The sequence below is a fragment of the Pelophylax lessonae genome (assembly GCF_965119305.1).
Source record: "Pelophylax lessonae genome assembly, chromosome: 11".
Taxonomy (NCBI): domain Eukaryota; kingdom Metazoa; phylum Chordata; class Amphibia; order Anura; family Ranidae; genus Pelophylax; species Pelophylax lessonae.
Window position 1 is genome coordinate 22,167,983 of NC_138778.1, and position 16,888 is coordinate 22,184,870.

A 16,888-nucleotide genomic window follows, 5' to 3' on the forward strand; every position below is an offset into this window, starting at 1 on the left:
TGGTAGGTGACAGACACTTGAAGGTAAGACAGTAGCAGATGGATGCAGGTAGGTTTAGCAATCATGTATGGTAGCAGATGACAGAGTAGCAGGTGGACATACAAGAGTGATCAACCCAGTGCAGGAATAAGTAGCAGTAGTCTTAAGAGCTAGCAATCTAGATATGCAGATGTGATAAATAGTCTTTACTATGCAGAGCTAGATAGTGTAAGCTTAGTATAAGTTTATAGAGGGTTCCCCTGCGGGGTACTTAGCACTAATAGCAATACAGCCGAAGGTTGGTTCAGGAGGAGCGGATGATCCGGAAGCGGGATGCAGGGATCAGCGCAGCGAGGTTCCGTCAGCGAGGTATGCTTGCAAGCACGAAAGCTTCAAGCCAAGTTAGCATCCAGGTAAGGGTGTTTGAACGAACACATGTGAGTGAGAACCGGCGCTTTAAATAGCCATCTAGTCTGGCGCTGAGTGATGACATCTTCAGTCTTAAAGGTGTATGCGCACCTTTCCAAAAGAGAATGGTGGGGCGCATTCACTTGTGAAAAGAGTAATTTAGGGTACCAAAGGTACCGGAACATTACACAGAGGAGTCTCATTTACCTTGAGGCGCCTTACATTTGAAAATGGCGCTGCCCGGAGCCATCACGTCACCGCACGTGCGCCGCCTGCCCGGGAATAGCCGAACATGTTCGGGTTTTCCCGAGTGGTGGCGGCACATGCGCAGTGTGCATGTCGGGCCGGCCAAGGCCATTTTTTTTCTTTCAGGTTTTTGCAGTGGATCGGGGGGTTTTTCATGCAGGGGGGCGGCCTTAGGCCTAGTAGTGTCCTAATGTTAAAGTTTAGGGTGAAGTGAGTCAGCCCCTTCCAGGAATCCCAACTCTGCTTCTGTTCTTCTGGGAATTTTGGGTGTCGCGTTCATCTCCTGTAACATTTTCCATTAAAAAAAATACATAAGTACCCATCAATGAACAGGAAACCTCTCATAATGGGTAAGGCAGGTGTACAGACCAGGGAACTCAGCACAGGGATGATGGGAACCCCTCATAATGAGCACAGCAGGTGTCCAGACCCGGGAACTCAGCACAGGGATGGTGGGCACCCCTCATAATGGGCATAGCAGGTGTTATGACCAAGGAACACAGCAAAGGAATGCTGGGAGCCCCTCATAATGGGCACAGCAGGTGTAGAGACCCGGGAACTCAGCACAGGGATGGTGGGGACTCCTCATAATGGGCACAGCAGGTGTACAGACCCAGGAACTCAGTGCAGGGATGGTGGGGACTCCTCATAATAGGCAAAGTAGGTGTACAGACCTGGGAATTTAACATAGGGATGAACTCAATGCAGGGATGCTGGGAGCCCCCTTATAATGGGCACAGAAGGTGTACAGACCCGGGAACTCAATGCAGGGATGCTGGGAGCCCCCTTATAATGGGCACAGAAGGTGTACAGACCCGGGAACTCAATGCAGGGATGCTGGGAGCCCCTCCTAATGGGCACAGAAGGTGTACAAACCCGGGAACTCAGTTCAGGGATGGTGGGAATCCCTCACAGTTGGCTCTAACATTTAAATTTTCAGGACAAGTTTTAGGGGTACGTCCCCTTCTTCACGATCCAAACAATATTTAGTAGGGGACACACTCCAAAAGCTGGGCCTGAACGTTATTTGCCTGGACGTTAGTGCAAATAAAATTATCACGGACAGAACTCAATTGTTCTTGTTGTAAGTGCACTAATGCAGCTCCAATCCCCTCAAGAAGGAAGCTCAGAAAAGAGAATCTCATTTATTATAACCCTGACTCCATTATCATTATATTTCCTGGTAGATGTAAGCAGACTTTTATAAAGCAGCGCCCTCAGTTCACCTTCTCCACCACATCAGGATGAACAGAAGGGTCCCCCTTCCAGAAAGGAAAGTTTCTGCTCTGACATTTCCGGCACAGAGGGGATGTTCGATGTCTATGTGACGCTCGGCCAGGAAATGCCGCAGAAAGCAGATGGATGGTTTTTCAAACCTTTTATCATAACTGGGGAACCGAACTGAAGATGTCACTGAACTTCCTCAGGAAAGCCGACCAGAAACATCAGCCGGGGGACCTTCTTCATGGGAGCCGCAAGGCTGGATGGAAGGAAATGGAAGTGTATGGGCATGTTGGAGCTCAGCACCAGGGACAACACTTCTGCTAAAGAGGAACTCTGGTTAAATAGCTGAATACACAGTAAGCCATTCCCACCAGGGTTCCTCCAGAGCTTGCCAGGGCTGGAGGCCTATGGCCCATGGCACACATCATTTTTGCTCTTGCTTGCCCTCCCTTCTGATCGTAAGATTTCTCCTTCCGTTCCCTGCAGCCTGCCCTTCCCATGTGTTGTGGAAGGGTGGAAAGTACTAGAAAATGTGGATATACCAGAAGAGTCAACTCCCTAGCACAGCCCCCCTCCCCCCTCGTACGTCCTAACCCTCTCCTCTTCTGGGAGTGCCTTATTACTGTCTGTGTTGGCCAAGCTCCTCTCCCCTTGCACGTCCTAACCCTCTCCTCCTCTGGGAGTGTCTAATTACTGTCTGTGCTGGCCCAGCTCCTCCCCACTTGCACTTCCTAACCAATGTTCCCTCTAATTTTTTACTGTGCTGAGCAAATAAAAACATTTCTGAGCGCAAACATTTAGACTGAGCAAGCAATTTCATTGTGCTTCACGTCTGTGAATCAAAGGCTATCAGCGCAAAAAATTGTGATTACTCCTAAAATCAATATAAAATACAAATGGTGCTACAAATCATATAGTGAATATAAATTGTGCCAAAATCAATTGTGCAATATTGTGAAACTTCACTAAATAAGTGACCCGGCAGCACACACTGCCCACAGCATTGCCCCCAATCAATGCAGAGTGCCCACAGCATTGCCCCCAATCAATGCAGAGTGCCCACAGCATTGCCCCCAATCAATGCAGAGATGCCAGCGTTCCCCCCGCGAGTGCCCCCCCCCCCCGCGAGACCCGTGCACTTACCCCACGGCAGCTTCTCTTCAGTCCCCGCATCCCCACGTCTCCTCAGTCCTCCCGCCTCCTCCTCGGCCAATGGCATGGGGTTTGCCTTTCGGCCAATCAGGAAGCGGGAGGACCCGCTCCCTGATTGGCCAGGAGGAAGATCCGTGTGACAATAGCGAATTTTCATTCGCTATTGTCACACAAAGGGCAGGCTCGGGGCGCACTGCTCTGCTCCCCGGCCGCCATAGTAAAATAATGTAAAGTTCCTCGGTTACCGGTCCGTTTCAGCCACGGACCGGTAACGGTCCGCGGCCTGGGTCTGCGGCTGCGCGGGATCTTCAATTAGACTGCGCATGCGCGCAGCTTAAAGGGAACATTGGTCCTTACCCTCTCCTTTTCTGGGAGTGCCTTATTACTGTCTGTGTTTGCCAAGCTCCTCTCCCCTTGCACGTCCTAACCCTCTCCTCCTCTGGGAGTGTCTAATTACTGTCTGTGCTGGCCCAGCTGCTCCCCACTTGCATGTCCTAACCCTCTCCTCCTCTGGGAGTATCTAATTACTGTCTGTGCTGGCCCAGCTCTTTCCCACTTGCACATCCTAACCCTCTCCTCTTCTGGGAGTGTCTAATTACTGTCTGAGCTGGCCCAGCTCCTCCCTCCTTGCACATCCTAACCCTCTCCTCTTCTGGGAGTGTCTAAATACTGTCTGAGCTGGCCCAGCTCCTCCCTCCTTGCACATCCTAGCCCTCTACTCTTCTGGGAGTGTCTAATTACTGTCTGTGCTGGCCCAGCTCCTCCCTCCTTGCACATCCTAACCCTCTCCTATTCTGGGAGTATCTAATTACTGACTGTGCTGGTCCAAATCCTCCCCTCAACCAATGACAGGGTCATGAGCAGCCAGGTGTAGGTGATGTAGGTAGTGAGGGAAGGCTCATTGATGAAGGTGAGGAGGGGATGCTCATTGTTGGAGGTGGGGAGGGAAGGCCCTTTGATGGAGGTGGGGAGGGAAGGCCCTTTGGTGGAGGTGAGGAGGAAAGGCCCTTTGATGGAGGTGGGGAGGGAAGGCTCATTGATAGAGGTGGTGAGGGAAGGCCCATTTATGGAGGTTGGGAGGGAAGGCCCATGGATGGAGGTGGAAAGGAAAAGCTCATTGATGGAGGTGGGGAGAGAAGGCTCATTGTCGGAGGTGGGGAGGGAAGGCCCTTTGGTGGAGGTGGGGAGGGAAGGCCCATTGATAGAGGTGGGAGGGAAGGCCCATGGATGGAGGTGGAGAGGGAAGGCTCATTGATAGAGGTGGGGACAGAAGGCTCATTGATGGAGGTGGGGAGGGAAGGCTTATTGATGGAGGTGGGGAGGGAAGGCCCTTTGATGGAGGTGGGGAGAGAAGGCCCATTGATAGAGGTGGGGAGGGAAGGCCCATGAATGGAGGTGGAGAGGGAAGGCCCATGGATGGAGGTGCAGAGGGAAGGTTCATTGATGGAGGTGGGGAGAGAAGGCTCATTGATGGAGGTGGGGAGGGAAGGCTCATTGATGGAAGTGGGGGATGATCCAATAGAAGAGCTACTGGAGCTGATATTGCTAGAAAAGTGAATGTTGGTTCTGATGGAAAGGTGTCATAAACACACAGAGCATCGCACCTTGTTGTTTATAGGGAATCATAGCTGCAGATCGGTCAGGGTGCCCATGTTGACCCATGTCCACAGCCAAAAGCACATACAATGAGCATGTGAGCATCAGAACTGGACCGCAGAGCAATGGAAGAAGGTGGCTTGATGTGGTGAATTCAAGAATTGTTTGAGGAACACAACAACAAGCTTGAAGTGTTGACTTGGCCTCCAAATTCTTGAGATCTCAATCCAATCGAGCATCTGTGGGATGTGCTGGAAGAACAAGTCAGATCCATGGAGGCCCCACCTCCCAACTTACATTACAGGACCTAAAGAATCTACTACTGACAGCTTAAAGATACCACAGCGTACCTTCAGAAGTCTAGAAGAGTCCATGCCACGACAGGTTCTGCTGAGTGGTGATAATGTTATGGCTGCTTTATTGATTCAAACCGCATCAGTCCACCCCAGTCGTATATGTCTAGAAAAGTTTCCTTCGAGGAAATCTGTTACACATTGAGAAAGGAAATGCGGGATTTGTTACAATTCCACGTTTCCCCCTCGCACTGTCCTCCTGCCCTAAGAATGCGGTAATGAGATTATCGGTGTTTTCTACGAGCAGAAAAGGTCATCCCGCCATGTAATATGAAGACATCTGCTCTGTGCACGCAGCCCGCACGCCATCCTTTCTTACGCACACGCTGAACAGACGCATTGCAGAGATTCCTTGCTGCGCCGACTTTCTTCAAATATTTCTGCTGAGTGAATATTAATGTAGAAATAACACAGGATATCCTGAGACTCTTTTTTAACTTTATTTTTAACACAGGCGTCTATCTTTAGCGTTTTACGTAAGCCTCCATTTACCCAATCTGGACGTAACGCGTTGGCCCTTCTCTGCCTTTAATCAAGACACTTCTGAGGCTTCCCTCTAATTATGTAACTGCACAGGCTGCACCGCCATGTAGTCTGAGGCCGGGTTCTCCTCTGGTCATTATTATTAGAAGGCTTACATAGGAAGTTTTGGTGACGTCAGATTAAATGGTAGTTTGGGTAAAACAAAGCCTCCGTAGAAGCCATTGACAAAGCTCGCACCTGCAGCTTTTGAGAGGCTTTTATTCAGCGTTAGCTTCGCTTTGTTTCGGAGGTATTGCACATATGAGATATTCCAGGATGCACTGGGAAACCAACAAGCAAACCGGAAAGTTACTTCCGGTACATGTGCATATATGGTGGGGCAGGGCCATCTTACTGAATGGGCACGCTGGGAAGTTGCCCAGTGGCCCCACTTGCCCGGGGGGCCCCACCTGCCCAGCGACCCAGCCCCAGCCAAGCATTAGTCCTGACTCCCGTGTGCATCCCGCTGCCGAACTTAGCAGGTGGCAAGCGACTATCGGCCCTGTGCTGCTGTCAGGCCACTTGGGCCGCGGAGAGGGAGCCCATAACTGCAGGAATGCCTGTTCGCCTCCATGGGAACAGGCACACACAGGACAGTCGAGTCTGACTCCCGTCCATCGCGTCCATCATGTGTGTGTTTTCACTGGACCCTGCCGCTGAACTTGGAAGCTGTCATCAGCCTGGCACTGCTGTACCAATAAATATCCCCATAATGGTATTTTGCATTTTTATTCTCGTGGGTGATTGTGTAGGCAGGGCCCCAGTGCACTGCATTGCCCGGGGGCCTATAATGCTCTTAAGATGGCACTGCATGGTGCAGATGTCACATCTGGTGTTCAGTGTGGAGCAGCATGAAGGTGAGCGGGGTCCCAGCTGGAGCAGAGGCACACGTGCCTAGCAGACAACACTAGCAGACAGCACACATGGTGTGCAACATAGGAAAGATATAGTGGATGTTGAGTGAGGAACAGAGAGAGAAGTGAGCAACAGAGGATCAGCAGAGCTGGGGGACCGGAGAAGGAGAAACTAGCAGATGTCACATGTGGTGACCAGCGTGGGAGCAACATAGCAGGAGGTGAGCGAGGACCAGAGAGAGAGGAGGATAAGGAAATCAGAGGATAAGCAGAGCTGGGGGTTATTACTAAGTGGGAGATCAGCAGAGCTGGGGGTTCTACTAAGTGGGGGTCAGCAGAGCTGGGGGTTACTACTACGCGGATGATAAGCAGAGCTGGGGGACCAGCGAAGGAGAAACAAGCAGATGTCACATGTGGTAAGCAGCGTGGGAGGTGAGCGAGGACAAGAGAGAGAGGAGGATCAGCAAACCAAAAGATCAGCAGAGCTAGGGGTTACTATTGAGTAGGAGATCAGCAGAGCTGGGGTTACTACTAAGCAAAGAGGCTGCAGGAGATAATTAGTACTGAAATCTACTTTAAGGATGAAAAAGATAAAATAGTACATTTTAGGAAAGAAATAAAACACTGCAATGGTTTATGATACACGGCGCTTTAGCAAATCGATCGTCATCCAGTGAGAGTCCCATTGACTCTCATTTAACAACTTTAGGATCGGCTTATAAACTGTAACAATGATTAACTAAAATCCACAAAAACCTCCCAGCCAGGTTGTTTTCAGACAATGTTTTCAGCATTTGAGACAAATAGTTCAGATTTCAGATAAATTTGCTGATAAAGAAATACTGCTGGAAGCATCGGCGTTGCCAGATCTGGACAGAGCTGGTAAGTTCCAGATCTATAGAAAGCTGACAGAGTGGTGACAGCAGATATTCCCACCTGTAGGAACATGAAGAACATTTGAAGGTCAGGTGATTCTCTTATCAGATTACTTCAGTTGTTAGAGATACAAGATTTCAGGAAGGATGACTTTGATGCCATTGTATACATTAGATATACATTGTATATAACCCGGGGAAGGAATCTGAGCCATTCCCAATTCCGGGGAAGGGATCTGAGCCATCCTCAGTCCCGGGGAAGCGATCTGAGCCATCCCCAATCTCGGGGAAGGGATCTGAGCCATTTCCAATCCCGGGGAAGGTATCTGAGCCATCCCTCAGTCCCGGGTTAGGGATCTGAGCCATCCCCAATCCCGGGGAAGATATCTGAGCCATCCCCAATCCCGGGGAAGGGATCTGAGCCATCCTCAGTCCCGAGGAAGGGACCTGAGCCATCCTCAGTCCCGAGGAAGGGATCTGAGCCATCCCCAATCCCGAGGAAGGGATCAGAGCCATCCTCAGTCCCGGGGAAGGGATCTGAGCCATCCCCAATCCCGGGGAAGGGATCTGAGCCATCCTCAGTCCCGAGGAAGGGATCTGAGCCATCCCCAATCCCAGGGAGGGGATCTAAGCCATCCTCAGTCCCAGGGAAGGGATCTGAGCCATCCCCAATCCTGGGAAGGGGTCTGAGCCATCCCCAATCCCAGAAAGGGGTCTTAGCCATCCCCAATCCGGGATGGGATCTGAGGCATCCCCAATCCCGTGAAGGGATCTGAGGCATCCCCAATCCCAGAAAGGGATCTGAGCCATCCCCAATCCCGGGATTGGGATCTGAGCCATCCCCAATCCCGGGAAGGGATCTGAGCCATCCTCAATCCTGGGAAGGGATCTGAGCCATCCTCAGATACTAAAGGGGATCACCTAAATTCCAAACATTCTGCAATAATTAATGGCTTACATTGTACAAGTCTCTACTAGCTGCAAGAACATGTAAAGTTTAGACACTTGACCATCACACCTCGCCTATGGTCAAAAGTATGAGCAATTTCCCCATCTCCAATGACTGAGTTCAGGTTTTTCTAGTAAAGGGAGCTGGTAATACTACATCATACAAAAACGTTGTAGATCAGTGGTTCTCAAGGCACCCCTTTTAGCTTGAAAGCACTGCTCCATAGCCAATCCTAGTATGGATGTATACATGTGAAAGCCTTAGTCAATGCTCCGTGGGCAATACCCCCTGACATGTTTCTCCCCACCCAACAGGGCTTAATCATAGTTCCCTATGAACTGCAGAACTTGAGGTTGCTACAGAATGGGAGATCAGTAGAGCTGGGGATATTACTGAGCGGGAGATCAGCAGAGCTGGGGATATTACTGAGCGGGGGATCAGCAGAGCTGGGGATACTACTGAGCAGGAGATCAGTGTTTTATTGCTCAGTGTCTGTGTACACTTGGCTTGTCTATGTATTATTATTTTCTTTTTTGTAATAAAAGTTTGGAATTTTTTTTATAGCCTACCAGTTTTTTCGTTAATGTTATTGGTCATAAGACGGTACCCTTAAAGTCCCCTCGTCTAGCCCCACCCCCTTCCTTTTTCCCTATATGTTTTTTTTTGTTTAAAGCGCAAAAAATGAAAAACACAGAGGTGATCAAATACCACCAAAAGAAAGTGCTATTTGTGGTAAAAAAGGACATCAAATGTATTAGGGTACAGCGTCGCACAATTGTCCGTCAAAGTAAAGCAGTGCCGAATCGCAAAAAATGTCCTGGTCATTAAGAGCGCAAAACCTTCCGATCCAGAACTGGTTAATATATTTATTTATTAACTTTTATTTTTTTATTTTTTTTAGGGTCCTTTGAAAGTGAATGTGCTGTCTGTTTGAAAAAAAAAAAAAAAAAAAAAGACATAAATCTTCCCCTAGTTTGTAGACACGATAACTTTTGTGCAAACCAATCAAAATACGCTTATTGCGATTTTTTTTTTTTGCCAAAAATATGTATCAGAATACAAATTGGCCTGAATGGATGAAAAATTTAGATTTTTAGATTTTGTTTTTTGTTTTTTGGGGAATGTTATATAGCAGAAAGCGAAAATTTTTATTTATTTTATTTTTTTTTCAGAATCGTCGCTCTTTTCTTTTTTTGTTTATAGCGCAAAAAATAAAAAATCGCACAGGTGATCAAATACCACCAAAAGAAAGCTCTATTTGTGGGGAAAAAAAAGTACATCAATTTTCTTTGGGTACAATGTCGCACGACCGTGCAATTTTCCGTTAAATTCATGCAGTGCTGAATCGCAAAAAAATGGCCTGGTCATTAAGGCGGCAAATCCTTCCGGTCCAGAACTGGTTAATATATCTATTTATTTATTTACTTTTTTATTATTATTATTATTATTATTATTATTATTTTTTTTTTATATTTTTAGGGTCCCTTGAAAGTGAATGTGCTGTCTGTTTGAAAGAAAAAAAAGGCGTTGGCACAGAGAGTTGTGAATGGGTCCTCACTATTTACTCTGGGGCGTCCGTGTCTCTGACCGGCATCACCATTTGGAAGGCATTAGGAGTGCAGATGAGTGAACGGTTATATATAGTACAGCAATGCTGTAACCACATGGATGGTTCATATGGTAAAAATTAACGGCACAGAGTGCATTTAGCTAACTGGTTTCCATCAAGGTCCCCGACTCTCGGACCTAAAGGTGACGTTTCTGTACAGTTAGCAGGTTACATATCTATGCAATGCATTGTGGGTGTCTGACATTATTAGAGACTGCAGAGAAGATTGTTTTCAATCATGCAGACGTCATTGGTGAGATACGAGCATTGCCAGCAAGTGAAGTATATATAGGAAGCAAATAATTACAAACTGAATATATATATATACAGTGGGTACGGAAAGTATTCAGACCCCCTTAAATTTTTCACTCTTTGTTATATTGCAGCCATTTGCTAAAATCATTTAAGTTCATTCTTCTTCCTCATGAATGTACACATAGCACCCCATACTGACAGAAAAACACAGAATTGTTGACATTGTTGCAGATTTATTAAAAAAGAAAAACTGAAATATCACATGGTCCTAAGTATTCAGACCCTTTGCTCAGTATTTAGTAGAAGCCCCCTTTTGATCTAATACAGCCAGGAGTCTTTTTGGGAAAGATGCAACAAGTCTTTCACACCTGGATTTGGGGATCCTCTGCCATTCCTCCTTGCAGATCCTCTCCAGTTCTGTCAGGTTGGATGGTAAACGTTGGTGGACAGCCATTTTTAGGTCTCTCCAGAGATGCTCAATTGGGTTTAAGTCAGGGCTCTGGCTGGGCCATTCAAGAACAGTCACGGAGTTGTTGTGAAGCCACTCCTTCGTTATTTTAGCTGTGTGCTTAGGGTCATTGTCTTGTTGGAAGGTAAACCTTCGGCCCAGTCTGAGGTCCAGAGCACTCTGGAGAAGGTTTTTGTCCAGGATATCGCTGTACTTGGCCGCATTCATCTTTCCCTCGATTGCAACCAGTCGTCCTGTCCCTGCAGCTGAAAACCACCCCCACAGCATGATGCTGCCACCACCATGCTTCACTGTTGGGACTGTATTGGACAGGTGATGAGCAGTGCCTGGTTTTCTCCACACATACCGCTTAGAATTAAGGCCAAAAAGTTCTATTTTGGTCTCATCAGACCAGAAAATCTTATTTCTCACCATCTTGGAGTCCTTCAGGTGTTTTTTAGCAAACTCCATGCAGGCTTTCATGTGTCTTACACTGAAGAGAGGCTTCCGTAGGGCCACTCTGTCATAAAGCCCTGACTGGTGGAGGGCTGCAGTGATGGTTGACTTTCTACAACTTTCTCCCATCTCCTGACTGCATCTCTGGAGCTCAGCCACAGTGATCTTTGGGTTCTTCTTTACCTCTCTCACCAAGGCTCTTCTCCCCCGATAGCTCAGTTTGGCCGGACGGCCAGCTCTAGGAAGGGTTCTGGTCGTCCCAAACGTCTTCCATTTGAGGATTATGGAGGCCACTGTGCTCTTAGGAACCTTAAGTGCAGCAGAAATCTTTTTGTAACCTTGGCCAGATCTGTGCCTTGCCACAATTCTGTCTCTGAGCTCTTCAGGCAGTTCCTTTGACCTCATGATTCTCATTTGCTCTGACATGCATTGTGATCTGGAAGGTCTTATATAGACAGGTGTGTGGCTTTCCTAATCAAGTCTAATCAGTATAATCAAACACAGCCGGACTCAAATGAAGGTGTAGAACCATCTCAAGGATGATCAGAAGAAATGGAAAGCACCTGAGTTAAATATATGAGTGTCACAGCAAAGGGTCTGAATACTTAGGACCATGTGATATTTCAGTTTTTCTTTTTTAATAAATCTGCAACAATGTCAACAATTCAGTGTTTTTCTGTCAGTATGGGGTGCTATGTGTACATTCATGAGGAAGAAGAATGAACTTAAATGATTTTAGCAAATGGCTGCAATATAACAAAGAGTGAAAAATGTAAGGGGGTCTGAATACTTTCCGTACCCACTGTATATGAAATTATGAACCTGCTTTGATAAGATTAATCAGACTTAAAGCGGAGTTCCACCTAAATGTGGAACTTCCGCTCATTTGCTTCCTCCCCCCCTCCGGTGCCACATTTGGCACCTTTCAGGGGGGAGGGGGGAACGGGTACCTGTTTTTGACAGGTACCCTTCCCCACTTCCGGGAACAGCGCCGCGGCAAAGTGAGGACCCCTCCTCCTACCCTCCGCCACCGAGCCAATCTGAATGCGCAGCACGCTTCACGCATGCGCAGTAGGGACCCGCCCGTGAAGCCGCAAGGCTTCACTGCCGGGTTCCCTGACCGGCAACGGCAGCGGCAGCACCCGACAGCCAATGAAGACATCGGCTGCGGTGCCGACATCGCTGGACTCCAGGACAGGTAAGTGTCCTAATATTAAAAGTCAGCAGCAACAGTATGTGTACAGTGTGTGTAGCTGCTGACTTTTAATTTTTGGAGGGGGGGGGGGGCAGAACTCCACTTTAACAACCATTTTCACAGGTAGAATATATCTAAAAATCATTAATATGGCTCCAGATCCTCTGTAAAGTGTATCTATAACCAATGACAAAAATGTAATATACTGTATTGCAGCATACCTGTCCTTAGATGTACTGGCTGCATTCGTTTTCTTTTTTTTAACGTTTTCCCTTTAACTTTATCTTCCAGTAACACCCTTCCTGTCCTAGGATGACAACCAGGGCCGCTGATAGGGGGGACCACCAATCCTCCTGTAGGGGGCCCCAACAGTACTGTGAATCGGTGCGGTTGGGCAGAGGGCAAATTATAGAAGGAAGCCCTGTGTGGCTCTCTGCAGCAGCTGAAAGCCAGTTTCTCCCCCACCTGACAGCTTTCAGCTGCTGCAGGGAGAGACACAGACACAGGGCATTGTTCTTGCAATTGCTTCTCCGACACCGATCCCCGCTCTCCCTATTTTGCCTGCTTCTGAGTCCCCCCCCCCCCTCCCTGTGTGCCCCCTTTCACTGTGCTGCCCCTGCTACCACAGCCCTGCAGGCTTCCCTGTCCTGTAAAAAAAATAAAAAAATAACAAATGTAAAAAAATAAAAATAATAAATAAATTATTTAAATTTAAATGAATTAAACATTTTAAAAAATTGTAAAATAAAATAATTGTAAACGCGTTCATTTAAAAAAAAAAATGTAATTTTTTTTTTTTTATGTAAAAGATATTTAAAAAGGACTAATTCACATGGGTTCTCTGTTATGTTTGTGTCCGCTAATAATTATTTTAGTGTATTTTTAGTGGAAATATTGTCTTGATATATTTGGGGGGGGGGCCTACCAGGTAGACTGTATGGGGCCCCATGATTCCTAACAGCAGCCCTGATTGACAACGCTCACTACACTGCACTGTATCTATGGAGGAGCAACATTGTCAACCTAGGACAGGACTACAGAACACCTCCCCCTGTTTGAGATATAACTGCAGGGTGCACAAGCACTGAATTTTTGGCAGAATCAACAGGTATCAACATATAACAACACACTTTTAATGGTATATTTAACAGGCCAAAGGATTGCAGAGAACATCATTTTTGCACTTAAAGCTTAACACAGGACACCAAAACTTTCAATTAAATGTAATCCCCAATGGCCACCAAGGATACAAATACACTTTTTGTGCACCAAATGCATTTGCAATCCAAGATATTACCTTGTAAATGCAGTTGTGACATAATCACTGTGCTGTACATAGCCCGTTCAGCAAACAGAGCTGTGGGAGGGGGCCAGCAGGCTCCACCTACTACAGGTTGCCTGCAGAAAATCAAAAGAGAGGGCAAAGTCAGGATCAATCACCCTGCACAAGCAGAGGAAGCAAAGATGTGGGAGGGGCCCAACAGACTCCACCCACCACAGGCTGCCTGCATAAAACTGTAAATTGTGGGAGGGGTCCAGCAGGTTCCACCTACTACAGGTTTCCTGCAGAAAATCAAAAGAGAGGGCAAAGTCAGGATCAATCACCCTGCACAAGCAGAGGAAGCAAAGATGTGGGTGGGGGTGAACAGACTCCACCCACCACAGGCTGCCTGCATAAAACTGTAAATTGTGGGAGGGGTCCAGCAGGTTCCACCTACTACAGGTTTCCTGCACAAAATCAAAGGAGAGGGCAAAGTCAGGACCAATCACCCTGCACAAGGAGAGGGAGCAGAGCTGTGGGTGGGGGTGAACAGACTCCACCCACCACAGGCTGCCTGCATAAAACTGTAAATTGTGGGAGGGGTCCAGCAGGTTCCACCTACTACAGGTTTCCTGCAGAAAATCAGAGGGGACAAAGTCAGGACCAATCACCCCGCACATAGAGAGGGAGAAAAGCTGTGGGAGGGGCCCAACGGACTCCACCCACTACAGTCTGCCTGCAGAGAACTAAAGTAGGGGGTGGAGAGACAAGAATGGTCACCCTGCACAAGAAGAGAGAGAGAAAGACAGCAGAGCTGTGGGAGGGGCCCAGCAAGCTCCTCCCACTGTAGCTTGCATGCAAAAAACTTTAAGAGGGGTCGGAGACAAGACCCGTCACCCTGCACAAGGAGAGAGAGCAGCAGTGAGCGGTCTTTGTGAACATGGATGAAGAAACTTGGGTTACTGCTCCAGTTCCTGTGACTAAAAACTGTTGGACTCACACTGCAGGTGCTGACTCGATCTTAAAAGTTTGTCCTGCCTCTATGCGATCAGACTGAAGGAAACGATCCTGGTCGCCACACTTCAAACAGCCCAGACGGTCAAGACTAAGCCCTGGAGGCATGGCGAAACGCGTCGGTGATGGGGCCTAGACGAAGCTAGGCTGAGGCTGCTTCAACTTACATAACTTTTGGCTCTGTTTGCAGGGTGGCGATTAGGATCTTGTCCTCCTGAATAAGTGGTCTTTATTACGGAGGTCTCACACTGGGTTACTGCACAGGTTTTGAAGAAATACACAAAGCTCACCGAGATTCAAGAAGAATACACATGGCCAATGGATTTATTATCCCTGAGCTCAGTTTGAAGTTTTGTCATTAGGCAGGTTGATGGAGGAACACAACCAGTCACACGAAGAGCAGAACTGACCCTGCATGCTGGAAGATCTCTGTGCTGGCGGGCGTCAATGACTCCCTTATACTTAATGGCTTGGGTACCGGATAATGTCTCCAATCAGCTCTCTTACATGAGACTGTGTTTTTTGGCCAATATTTCCTCTGGCAAAGATTTCTTTATCTGCTACTAAAACAGAGGCCGGTCTGCATGCCGACGTGGTCACACAAACCTTTGAAAACAGAAGAAAGACCGTATTTGAACATCTGGGGGTCTTATCTCAGTCTGGATGACGGGACCTTTGTGAAGCAGCGGAGCAACCAGAACGCCTAGTGTGACCTATCGGGAAAGACAGCCAAATACATTGTATCTCTGTGGCCTTCAATGTGCGATATCATGTGATACAATGTTATAACCAATGTTATCAGGTTGCACCCCAGCTATCCGGCTTGGACTCTTTCCAGGTCAATGGAAACATCTCCGACCACAGACATGAAAGGGATACGCGGTGCTCAGTAATCTGCCGCGCGTTTTCCGGTGTTTGCAGTGACCGGTTTCAGCGTTCGTTTGAAGTGATTTCATTCGTTGGCACGTGGAGCCGGAATCGCAGTGAAGACACACAGCAGGACCATGCTTTACATAACGTAACTTCAGAATGGAAAAATATAGCGTTACGCAAACTGTTAGCGCTCTATAAATTCTGCATATTATTAATAGGACCCGGGCTGGAGAATGGACACATGGATTGGCGCCCTGAGTTGTACCCATTAGCGGACGTTATGGCACACCATGCCCCCCCCCCCCCAACCACAGCAGCTCGCACACCATTCACCATTAACAACCCATCCCCCCCCCCCCCCCCCCCCCGTCGCCAGCTCACTCACCCTGGACTGACATGGAGGGAAGGCGGCTGCTTCCCCTGCGTCTCCTCCCTCCTCCTTCCTCCTCCTCCTTGGCCAATAGCATGGCCTCTCCTTTCGGCCAATCGGGAGATGAGTCTCAGGACCCACTTCCTGATTGGCTGGGTGGAGAATCAGTGTGACAATAGTGAATATTCATTATCATTATCACAGTCTAAAAACAAATTGGATATTTTTTTTTTTTTTGGTTAGCTTACCTTATTTTTAATATAAAATCGCTGCACTTCCTCCTTATGCGGCCGCGGCCGCCGACATAATTTCCTGCTTTGCATTGACTCCTGGGAGAAGAGCGTCATCAATCCCAGGTGTCCCTCTTCACTTCCGGTGCAGGCGCATCATTCTCTGCCGATGGATGGAGAACAGCTTCTGGGCATGCGCAATGACGCGGAACCAGCTGTGGGATGAAGCACCTGCCCTGGAAGTGACGAGGTTTAGCATTCTGGGACTCGCGAAATCCAGGAAGAGGGACACTGCGGCTTCAGCTGCCCACACCGCAGATGGCCGCGCTGGACAAGATCTTCACAAGGTAAGTAATTCATGCTGCATGTACACTAAACAGGGGACAATTTAGAGGATATTGTTGTTTAACCACTTGCCGACTGCCGCAAGACTATATACTGCGGCCGTCAGCCCCCTACAGGCAAAGTGACGTATGGGTACGTCGCTCGCCCACGAGCCTGTAGGGGGCAAGCGCTCGCCGGCGGCGGCACGCTCCCACCCCAGCTATCCGGCTTGGACTCTTTCCAGGTCAATGGAAACATCTCCGACCACAGACATGAAAGGGATACGCGGTGCTCAGTAATCTGCCGCGCGTTTTCCGGTGTTTGCAGTGACCGGTTTCAGCGTTCGTTTGAAGTGATTTCATTCGTTGGCACGTGGAGCCGGAATCGCAGTGAAGACACACAGCAGGACCATGCTTTACATAACGTAACTTCAGAATGGAAAATTATAGCGTTACGCAAACTGTTAGCGCTCTATAAATTCTGCATATTATTAATAGGACCCGGGCTGGAGAATGGACACATGGATTGGCGCCCTGAGTTGTACCCATTAGCGGACGTTATGGCACACCATGCCCCCCCCCCCCCCAACCACAGCAGCTCGCACACCATTCACCATTAACAACCCATCCCCCCCCCCCCCCCCCGTCGCCAGCTCACTCACCCTGGACTGACATGGAGGGAAGGCGGCTGCTTCC

The 16,888-nt window shown here is 48.2% G+C and overlaps 1 protein-coding gene across 3 annotated transcripts in view; it reads right to left on the minus strand.

Moving 5' to 3' along the window:
• KCNJ16 (potassium inwardly rectifying channel subfamily J member 16) overlaps positions 1 to 16,888 on the minus strand; it is a 63,979-nt gene that overhangs the window by 33,935 nt on the left and 13,156 nt on the right. Inside the window, exon 1 of one of the 3 annotated variants that reach the window (XM_082271814.1) lies at positions 7,115 to 7,250. The exons of the other annotated variants lie outside the window; for them this stretch is intronic. The gene's annotated coding sequence lies outside the window, so the exon portion shown is untranslated. Of the gene's footprint in view, positions 1 to 7,114; positions 7,251 to 16,888 lie in introns of those variants that run through there. 3 annotated transcript variants of the gene reach the window in all.